An 11977-nucleotide genomic window follows, 5' to 3' on the forward strand; every position below is an offset into this window, starting at 1 on the left:
CTTATATTAATGTGAAATATGATGTTATTTTTATAATCCCAGCTGGAGGTATTTTCATTAACCAATCATTAACCAGAAGCTATGAAGGAAAATATTAAAGTTATTCTCTATTTCTATAATTTCATTAGGGGACAGCATTATAAATAAAGATAAAGTGAAAAAATATTTAGTAGTTAAAACAGACCAAAAAAATCAATATTCATAAAATACAAGAAACTCTTTCAAATCTATGGGGAAAAAAATAAGCAAAACAGTAATGGATATAAATAAGCTTACAAAAGAGTTCAAGTGACACAAATTTCAGGAAAATATGCTTACTATTACCTATAATAAGGAAAATAAAAAACAAAATAAGATAATAAGTTCTACTCTGGTAATGAGAGAATAGCTTATATTAGACAAGCCTCCTGCATATAAAAATGCCTAGTCTGAAAAAAACATAAAAGTTAACTAATTAGAGAGTGATCCAGAAAAGCATAAACTAGGTGAGAGTTGGTCCTCAATGGAGAGGAACTGCATAGAATGATATGTGTGATTAGGCAACTTTTTGTTGAGAACACACACCCAACTAAGTGAAATAAGGCAGCTGAGACTCGAACAGAAAGCCAAGCATTACTGTCATGAGGAGTCAGAGTACAAAATCTGGGGTGACAGGATTGCTAGGAAGTGAAGGGGGAAAACACAGAGAGGAGGATATACAGATGGAGAGCCCAAAATCCAAATATGAAGTCTGCTCAAGTCCATAGCTTATCCCTGATTTACAGATGCAAATGGAAACTGCAGAAGAATCAATGGAAAAGAAGCTGAAGAAGAGAGATGTTAGCATCACAGAGAACAGGGTTTAGAATCTGATTCTCATCAGGTTAGTTGACTACCGGAATACTCTTCAAAGGACTAATGAAATACAGAGTCTCTGCAATGTCATATGTACATTTTCAGTACAAAGTCAAAAATTAGTAGACAAGCATAAAAATTAATAACAATAAAAATATGACCAAGGTCAAGGGAAAAAAGAGTCAATAGAAGGCATCTCCAAGATGACCATTGATTTTGAAATTCATGGGAAATAATTTCAAATAAAATACAAATGTGTTCAAACTATTGAAGAAAAAATATCGTCATAATCAATGAAAAAAAAAGGGGAACCATAGCAGAGAAAGGGAAACCATTAGACAACCAAATAGAAATTACCAAACTGAAAGCTACAATAACTGAAATAAAAATTGTATTAAGTATGTTTAAAAAGCAAAAGACAAGTTTCAAAACCTGAAAATGAATTGATAAAATAACACAATCTGAATAACAGAGAGAGAAAGAAATAAAGAAAGGGAGGAAGAAGGAAGGAAGGAAGGAAGGAAGGAAGGAAGGAAGGAAGGAAGGAAGGAAGGAATAAAAAACCTGAGGAAGAATATCAAGTCTAACATACATATAATTGGAGTCCCAGTGGGAAAAGCAAAAAGGAAAAAAAAAAGTTAAGAAATAATGGGTAAAGTTTTCCCAATTTAGTGAAAAATATCAACATATCAACTTAAAGATTCAAGACTTTCAGTGAACTCCTAGGAGTAAAATACAAAAGAAAAAGAAAATCATGAATGTAGCTTGAGAAAAATGACATGTTAGACATAAGAAAACACTATAATTGATATTTACCTTCTCATCAGAAAGAGTGGAGGCCAGAGGCAACAGAAAAACAACAGAACACTATTAGTGTCAAGGGGAAAAAAACTAGAAATTGAGAATACTTTATCAAGCAAAAATATTCTTCATAAGGGGTGCCTGGGTGGCTCAGTGGGTTAAATCCTCTGCCTTTGGCTCAGGTCATGATCCCAGGGTCCTGGGATCGAGCCCCGCATCAGGCTTTCTGCTCAGCGGGGAGCCTGCTTCCCCCTCTCTCTCTGCCTGCCTCTCTGCCTACTTGTGATCTCTATCAAATAAATAAATAAAATCTTTGAAAAAGATGAACTTAAAAGCATTTATTTCTTGTTCCATATACTTGCATAAGAAGAAATCCAATTTTTTTTAGGCTGAAGATAAATAACTCTACATGGATCTATAACAAAGAAAGAAGAGCACTAGAAATAGTAATCATAAGGGCTGTTATTAAAAGTAATATTTTTTTATTAATTCATTTAAGACATGACAGTTAAAAAAATATATTTAAGAGAAGGAGAGAGATTCTCAAGCAGGGGGGCAGCAGAGGCAGAGGGAGAAGCAGACTCCTAAAACATATGACTATTTAAAGCAAATATTATAGCAAATATTGTAGGTAAATGTAGTTGTAATATATATAACAGTAGCACAAAGGATGAGGGGAAGATAACTATACTGTTGTAACTTATCTATTACTAAAATAATACAATACTAACCCTAAGCAGAATGTTATTAAAGATGTTATGTGCTGGCTACTGAGATACCCATAGATTATATATATATATATTTATTTATTTATTTATTTTATATATATATAAATTTTATATATATAAAATTATTTTATATATATATATCATCAACCTAGAAGTTGAAAGAAAAAGATGGAATACATATTTTATGTATTTATCAAAATAAGCTTCAGCGACTATATTAATGTCAGAAAAATAGACTTTGAAACAAAAACTCTTATCAGAGACAAAGAGGGAAATATTTCATCATGGTAGAAGAGTTGATTTATCAGGAAGACAACACAACCCTACATATGCATGCACTGAATAAAAGAGCGTCAACACACCTGAAGAAAAACTGGCAGAACTAAAGGGAGATACAGACACCTGTATAATCAGAGTAGGAGATTTTGACACTACTTTCATGATAATTTACTGGACAATTAGATAACACTATTAACCACACAACAACTATAATCTACACATACTTTCAAGTGCACCTGGATGGTTCATCAGGATGGATTAAATCTTTAAAAACTGTATTCTTTGTAGTAAGTGACCAATGAAGTCTCTGCTTGGTTAGCTTAGAGTCAGCTAATGATTGGTGAGATATTTTTAAATGCCTTCATCCGGTAAGTCATTTGCCTTTTGACAAAGAGTTCTGTGTATGTTGGGGCATAACTTCAATACTTAGGGTGCATATGAGCCTGCCTTAGCCTGCACTCCCTACTTCCCTACAGACTCTAGGTCTTTCAGAGATAAAAGATGGGGTCCTTCTTAGGTCTTTCCTGGCTGGGCATACAGTCCTGCATGCATGTGGTCTTGGTCTTAACAAGAATAGAGCAGAGCTTTTCAAACCTTTAATGGGCATTTCATTCTCCAGATCTTGCTTTCAGATTTTTGGTCAGGCTCTTATTTGCACTGAAAGAGATCAGTCCCAGGCAACCATGTCCTTAAACAGTTATAGCTGATTGTTTTCAACAAATGCCTTGGAGACAGAGGTTTTCTAGCAGAGTGACCTCTGAGTGAAGTACAACTACAATACCCTGTTAATGCAGCTCTTCCACGGAGTTGGTCAGGTGGTGACAATACTCTGGGGATGGAGCTTTTTGAACTCCAAATGTGTTCCTCTTCATTTGGTAGCTGCAAGGCTGTTGGTTTCCACAGTAATCATGGTTGCAAGGCCATTGGTGTTCAAGGCTACTGCAGAGCTTGGGAGGCTTCTGAGAGTCGACATGTTAAAACACCACAAACCTCATCACTGAGCATCTCTTCTTTAATAAATACTTCTTAGATTGTTGCAAGCTTTTGGCTAATTTCTGGAATTCTGAAAAAGTTGATTTTAACAAATTTGCCTATATTTTTTTTCTCGTTTTTATAGAGCAGCAGTATATTACTTTCCATTGTTGCTATAACAACTTACCACAGATGTGGTGGCTTAAAACCAAGCATATATATTATCTTAGTTCTGGAAACCAAAAGTCTGAAATGAGTCTTACATGGCTAAAAGCAATATATTACAGAGCTCCATTTAACCTGGAGACTCTAGGGGAAAATCTGTTTTCTTGTCTCTTCCAACTCCTAGAGGCTACCCACACTCCTTGGCTGGTGGTTCCTTCCATCTTCACAGCCAGCAATCACACCCCTCTGACCTCTGCTTCCATTGTCATACATCCGTCTCTAACTCTGTTTCTCTTGCCTCCGTATTCCACATTTAAAGGACCCTTGTGATTACACTGGGCCCACACAGAGAAGCAGGATAATCTCCTCACCTCAAGAGCCTTGACTTAATCATACCTGCAAAGTCCCTTTCACCACTTTACCAGGTAAGGTAACATAGTCACAGTTTCTAGGGATTAGGACACAAACATCTTTGGGGAGCCATTGTCCTGTCCACCACAAACAAATTTAAGGAGTTCCTCGCTCTGTCTTTCCAGAAGTCCTGCCCCTGGCCTCCTCCATTCATAACCACTTAATTCTGTAGAGTTGACTCTGTCCTCTGGCACATGGAAAGAGCATGTCTCTTGGGCGTGTGCTGACTACTTACATCCATAAGCTCTTCTGGGTTATTCTTCATAACAAACAACCCAAAGATCTTGGGAGCTTACAACAACAGTGGTTTATTCTTTGCTTCTCTGTGTGTCACTGTGGATCTACTGCAGTTGTACTGATCTCTGCTCAACTCTCTTCTTTATCCTGGGGTTCCAGCTAAAAAGATTTGCCCACCTGGGATGGGTCATGTCAGAAATGTCTAAGGTCTAAAAGAATGGTTCTCAATCAGAAGTTGTTTGGTCACCGAAATCCAAACTCAACTAGAGGTGAGAAGGGAGGACACTTTGCATCTCTCAATAAAATCATAGTTTGCTTCTGCTTCTAGAGGATAGCTTTAGCAAACCTTAATGACCAAAATAAAGTTTCTTCCCAATTAACCAGTTAGCATTTTGTTCATATGACTGAGGACTCCCAGCATCACAACATAAGTAGATGCGCTTAGAGGGAAAAAGAGTTGAAGGGAGAATACAAATCTGAAACTTCTAGTGTCTCCCCTTCCTTAGTTACTTATATGAAAATAAACTATATGAATGTTTGAATTGAGGAGGAACAAGGAACATAATAGAACAAATATGGGCACTGGAAAATTAATAGGTTATTTGCACAGGATATTCTAAATGTCCTATGAGAAAAGAATTTAGCAAGCCAGTATATTTGATTGGCTCATGGCTTCTTCAAACAGTTAAAAAGATCCATGTGCATAATCCCAAACTATTTGTCCTGAGATTGTATTTTACTGATTTTGTAGCAGATTCACCAACAAAATGAAGCTTTATTCAAGCTAATGGTAAAGCTGGCTTGCGTCATTCTGGAACAAAGCAGGCAGGAATACAGAATGTGCTATGTCAGGCCCACAGAAAAATTATCCACGCACAGACATAGAATCTGATTGTTACTTACTTTCTCAAAACAGAGTCTCAAGTTGAAATTTCTAACAGTCCCAAACATGGAAGTTCGGGATATTGTGTATCATCATGTTCCACGCATGAATTCCAGTAAGTTTAAACATAAAACTAATAAAATCAGAAATCACCCTGAAAGACTGAGGGAAAATCAGGATGTAAACATTTTTGTAGCGTCAGTTTGATGATGACTATTTTCCTCCACCCAAAACATCAAGAAGCAGTGATCTGGCTTCACAGGGACAAGCAGTTCATTCCTCGGCCCCTGCAAGATGCCTGGTCCGATGGCAGCTCGGCTCGAGTCACGGGAACTTGCACAGGAGGCAAGAGGTTCGCTTCTCCCCGAGGACACAGGTTGGGAATGACTGAAGCCAACACGACCATTAAGTTGTCCTGCACGTGTCTAGCAGAGAAGTCTTGTCTGTGGAGTACAAAGCGACAACGCCGAGCTACCTCTGTTCCTCGCTCCTAATCCGACCAAAGGAAAGGTCTTCCCTCGCCTTCCTTACCTATGCTTCAAGCTATTGGTCCAAAAAAGGGAAAAGTGAGATTTTTGGCTTATGGCTTTACAAGGAGCAAAGTTCAGTTAAGTATTTAAGCTGCCGTATCTTACTCTGTGTAGGCTGAGATGACAGCAGAGCCTGGGATCTTGTCTTTGTTTTGGTGTTGACTTTCTTTCCCACTCAACCACTTTGTGCTGGGAAATTTTCCTGAGACCTCAGACTCAAAAACTAAAATTTAAATAAATGGAAGAGGGGAATGGTTTATTTTTGTTTGCATGTTTCCGGGTCTGGTTGCTGAGAAAAATGGGCGGTAAGAAAACCTACCAAGATTTGCTTCAAGAGGTGGGAGTGTCACCAGACTTTGGCCGGCCACGAAAATGGAACCTAATGCCTGAGGCACAAAGGAAGTGGGAAAAGCTGAAGGAAAAAGAAGAATTAGAGAGGCTGCAGAGACCTGAAACCACGTGGCTCGTCCCGAGGAAATGAAACATGCTCTTCGATCTTACGGTTGTCCCACAGCTGTCTTATTTTCAGGGTGAACTCTGTGGCTCCAAATCTTGTGATTCTGAGTATCTTATTTCAGGACAGGGTTGGATGGCCCCGTTCGCGGCACAGCCAAATGCAAAGAGACGGGTTCTGGAGTAAGGCGTGCCCCCTTGGTTGAGGAAACAGCCGAAGGGCAGGGTTGAAGACCAACGCCATCCCAGTCCCCCACTGAACGAGAGGCATCTCCGTAGGAAGCCTGCAGGGATGGAGCTCATGAGAGCAAGAAATTCTTAGCGACACGGCGTGGCCTGCCCAGCGCGTGGGTTCTTAGCGACACGGTGTGGCCTGTCCAGTGCACGATGGCTTCCTCCTCCCCATGCCCAAAGCTACAGATGCTCACTTAAAATCCTACAGCAGCCCTCCTTGGCCAGAACTTCTTCAAGAATGGGCCCCCACTGTTCGCCCGAGACCCCCCAGGCCAACACCACAGCTGCATCCCCCTCTAGCTCGGGTCTATTCAAACTAAAGATCAAGGGGGGACTGAGTTCCAGTTCCTTCCAAGATGCTGCCTCAAGTCCTATCTTTCAGTCCCCTGGAAAGATGTGCCCCCGCTTCCATTTCTTACCAAAACTCCTATGGCCCAGGGTCCTGCGTCCGGGCTTGGGTTCCCAGTGCACACTGCGGGAGCACAGGGCACAGCTCCCGGGACGGGGTCAGTACCCGGAGCGGAGTCAGGGCAGGGCGCCATGCGTCACGACAGGCCCCACAGGACGGCCAGCTCTGCGTCTCTGCCGGTGTCTCCCCAGCATTCGGCAGGGGCTGGGTAGATGCTGCTGGAAGCGGCAGCTTCGGCAGGTCCGTCTGGCTCCACGGCCAACAGATCTGAGAGGTTTTCCGGTGTTTGGTGACAGGTAGGACACCGTGGCCTGGAGACGAAAGTCGTGGTGCTGACCTTCGCGGCTGCAGACTGTGGTGAAGCAGGTGCCAGGCCGAGACTGCAGGAGGGCAGCAGCTTCCCGGCTGGACCAAAGGTTCCCTCGCTGAGCAGCTCAGCACCACTGTTGCCGAGACGGTCCCAGAGGGCAGCATGGTCTGCTTCTCCAGCCTCCCAGCAACCCAGCAGGTGTCTGATGCCCTGTGGGGAGCGCCCACTGCCTGGGGCCGAGAGCCCTGGTCGTTCTGTCCACTGAGCCTCCCGAGCTGGTGCTGCTGTCCAACGTGATTGCTGTGGGGCTGGCTGCTGGGGATGGATATGGAACTGACCGGCACTGGAGGTGGGGCTTCTGGGGGTCTCCCTCTGCTTCAGGACCACCTGTGCTCACCTGGAATGGAGCTAGCGGACTGTCCATGAGCAGGTGCAATTCTGGAAACTCTCGCGACTGGACCTGAAGTGAACTGGAGACTTGGAAGATCATATTCCAGACTCTTCCCAAGCTCCCATGGAAGGGGTGACATTGAGAACCCTTGGCAGCCCATCGTCCCAAGAGGCAGACTTTTCTTCCTTCCTCCCATGGGCACGGATGGGGTCCCGGCCTGTGCCAGTCATCAAAGACATAAATATGAATAAAACAGAAAATCCGATCCCCCAGATCGATAACGTGCAGAGAGAACTGGAAATATCTACGTGATGCTGTGGGCTGTCAGGGCCACATCTTGGGGTTGGCATTGGAGCTGGGTTGGGGATCTGGAGATGGATCAGGTCATGGTGTCAGCGTGCTCCCTGCTGAGATGGTGGCATCTGCCTGAGCCATTGAAGAGAAGCAGGAGTGTCCTGTCAGCGAATGGAACAATAGACCATACAGGCCAGCAGATGAGTTCTGGGACAGGGCACCAGCCGGGGCACAGCCGGATCCCGGCTTTCACCGGGCAGAGCAGAGGGAGCGCCATCTGGGAGCGTAAGCAGGGGCCGTCGGTGCTGTTCTGCGTTATGAGGAGGGGACCTCCGAGTGCGGCAGGCCGGCGGTAGGGAAAGCCTCTCTCGGGTAATCGGGGTAATCGGGTGGCTCTCGATGGTCACAGGCAGGGGCGGGCAGGTCACCCACGCAGGACAGGGAACGAATGCAGGGCCTGAACGGTGCTGGCGGGCTCTAAGCCAGGAAGGGACTCCGCAGAGGCAAGAGCCCGAACCCCAGAGGTGTGACCCAGTGCGACCCTCTCTCCACTGATTTCCAGCCCGTCCGCCCCTCCCCTCCAGATCTTCTGTCCTGGTTGAAATCCACATGGAAAGGCCTTGTGCCACCACCGACGGCCAGTGCCCATCACTGCCAACCCCGATGCCTCCTCCCAAAGCCACAGAGCCTGTGCCTGGAGGGGACGATTCAGGCAAGGAAAGCCCTACACCGTGCTTTTCTAAACATGCAAAAGGCCATTTCATCTGCAGTGGTCCAAGGGCAGCTCAAAGCCAGCGTGCCGTGCGCAGGAGAGAGCGCGCAGATCAGGCTCGGCCTGAGGAAAGGGCCGAGCTGGGGACCGTCACTGATGTGCCGCAGCGAAGGGAAGGGCTTGTGGGGGAGGACAGAAATGGGAGGTCCGACCATCATCCCAAAACACCCAACTGGGACACGCGCCGGATCTGGAGAGAAATCGTGAAATAAAGTTCGAAGGCCTATTATAATTGGGAAGAGTCTCATTTTCATTTGGTCAAGAAACACTGGGCCAGACACCATGAGGTTATTTCCTCGGACACCTCGGCCCGAGCATAACCACCGGGCAGTGTCGCCGCCTTAAATCCAGCAAGAGGGAACAAAGCTCTGCTCCAAGGTTTTGAGCAACAGAAGGCAAATAGGATAGACCCTTTCCTATTCTGGCTCTCAACAACATAATGCGGAAAGACACTCTCACATTGTAGGAGCAGGAGCGGGGAGCTCTCCGATATTTAAGGCGATAACGTTGCTTTTTTTGGTCCAGCTGGAATCTGGGAAAATCACAGAACTTTCTGTGCATGTGAAAGCAGCCCCAAAGAAAACACAGTCTCTTGGCAGGGCTTCTGAGCTGCTAAAACATCCCCATCCCGGGTGAGAGACACAGATCCGGCAGGCTGAAGGTCACGGGCTCTGAGCGAGAAGGGTTGAAGGTCACGGGCTCTGAGCCAGAGGGTTTTATCGGCATTCCAGGAGATTCTGTACATGCCCTCCGATGGAATGGATTCTTTAGGAAATGAAACACTCCTTTTAACAACTTTGCACGTGTTTGCACGTCTCTCTCTTCCTTGGAGCCTATTGGGAAAAGCGCAAACGTGAAAAAGAAAAGGTGGTTCTCTGCGGTGAACCCTGTACGCCTGCGCGTCCCGGCGCGGAAGCCAACACTAAGGCAAGACTTTCCTCTGTTTGGGTGTAAATAACGCTGGACGTGGAGGAGACTCCCCTTCCCGGTCATGACTGTCATGGGTTTGAAGAGAAAAAAGCAGAGGTCATTTATGATAGGTTATTTTTCATGCAAAACACCCCATGTTAGCCGTCATTCAAAAGGATTCCAGCGACGCCCTCACTCGTATATTAACAGGGCTTCAGGTCATAACCTTTTATGGCATTTGGAATTCCAGAACCTCTGATTAGTGCAATATTTACATATCCTTCAGGAAAAGTGTTCCTCCATAGAAACGCATCAAGTGTTGTAAATTTGTTTGGCCTTTAGTCTAGACTATGCATGAACTCTGAATTCAAATCAGGGTGCATTAAACTCTATTACTTTGTCTCGTGATAGTGTTTCCATTAATGGGCCACCAGTTAACCCTTTAGAGAGGGGCTAGCCTTGCAAGCCAAGAACATCTATCGAGGGAGGTCTTTTCAATAAAATTAATAGTTGCCACTTACCCGAACTACCTTGACCATTTGATCCCATTTATATGTTTCTGGAGAAGAGAAATATTCATGTCCAAATCAGGCTTGATTTAATGGTCTCCATAGGATTTGAAATGGTGGAAATTTACTGGAAGTTTTAAGAACGTCACTGAATTACTGCATCATCACCTTATAGAAAGAGACACCCATCTTGACTCTGTGACCTTCCATAAAACGGGAGCACCTTCTGCTCCCTCTGCATGATCAATACGTACCCCCTCTTTTTTTTTTTTTTGTTTTAATTTGCCAAATTCCATTGTTCCACTGGCTGAGACGGCTGTATCGAGCCTTCACCTGGCTTGCTGCTTTGGCCAACAGGCAGATTTGTTCCAGACTGCCACACTCCAGTATTAAAAGAGTGCCCCCCCCCAGAGATCTATCGACTCAATGTTACTCAGCAGAGTGATTTCTTAAAAATAAAATTTAACCTAGAAAAGAGGTCCAGAACTACAGCCTAGGTCCATCAAGAACCAGACATCCACTTTCTTACTAGCATTCCTCTACCCCCGAGAGCAAGGAATATACTGCATTTTTTCAGAAACGGAGTCCACAATTCCCCCTTGACCTGGTACTTAGACCTGCCCTGTGGTTTGGAAAAGACAGATGTGCTATTGTTACTTCCTTCCCAAAATGCCCCCCACGAGGAACTTGCGTGTGCGCACACCTCGTGTTGACTTCATATTTCAGAGACATTTTCTCTCACTTGTCCCAATTCCCCTCTGAAACCTCGAGCATCATTTAAAATATGTTGATGTTCAATGAAGAAAGAGCCATACTTTTTAAAAAAAATTTTTTATTAATTTAACAGTATTCATTATTTTTTTCACCACACCCAGTGCTCCATGCAATCCGTGCCCTCTCTAATACCCACCACCTGGTACCCCGACCTCCCACCCCCGCCACTTCAAACCCCTCAGATTGTTTTTCAGAGTCCATAGTCATTTTACTTCTAGGGTTTTAGGCTGCCTGCCGTGACCTGACACTATCTTCCCGAGGAAAAGGACAGGCTCACCGGTGCACAGCACGAGGAAATGGGAAGGAGGCGGGAGACCAAAAGTGGGTGTGGCCTGCGGACATTAACGCGCTCAACCCAATTCATACCCCTTTAAAAATTCAGGAGGGCCGACATGCCTCTCGGGATTGCTCTCCCTCTCTCCCGTCATGCCCACACCTGCTTCCAGGCTTTCACCTGAGGCTCCTGCTTACATCCCATTTCCAACCCTGTTCTTCTCTTTTCCCAAAAATTCATTCCATCTTTCTGACTGGTGGTCCACCCAAAACCTTGTAAAACTGACAGGTATCTAACCGACACACATTTTCAAAACACCTGTGACAGCAAATACCAATTTTACACTTCAACCTGTTGAAAGAGAAAGAATGTTGTCTCTGCAATTTGTTAGACAAAAGAATATTTTAAAAAGTAGCCCATGCACCCCAGCCTCTAGGAAAACATGCTACATGTTAGCTTGCTTAGAGAAACAAGTATGGCTAAAGTAATACAAATTTCCTTGGAAACGAATCTTCACTTTGGAATAAGAAGCATTCAGACTTTTTCTTCCGAGGCCTGCGATGCGACTCTGCTGCAGTCAGGAAGCTGGTTTGCCTGGTTTGCCAAGTAATGTCAGCCGCTGTCACTGGCAAGCCTTTAGGCACTCCATGTCGGTATTGGGGCAAGGAACGTGCACCATATTATTACTGTTCCCTCCGATTACCTCCCCGGGGCTGGGATTTTGCTCTCACTTATGGACCTGAGCTTCTGAGAGACAAATTAACTTGTCTAAAATCGCGGGGAGGTTGGAGGTGGCAAGAAACGGATT

This window comes from Mustela putorius, unplaced genomic scaffold, assembly GCF_011764305.1.
Source record: "Mustela putorius furo isolate JIRA1106 unplaced genomic scaffold, ASM1176430v1.1 tig00000835_pilon_pilon_pilon, whole genome shotgun sequence".
Classification (NCBI taxonomy): Eukaryota; Metazoa; Chordata; class Mammalia; order Carnivora; family Mustelidae; genus Mustela; species Mustela putorius.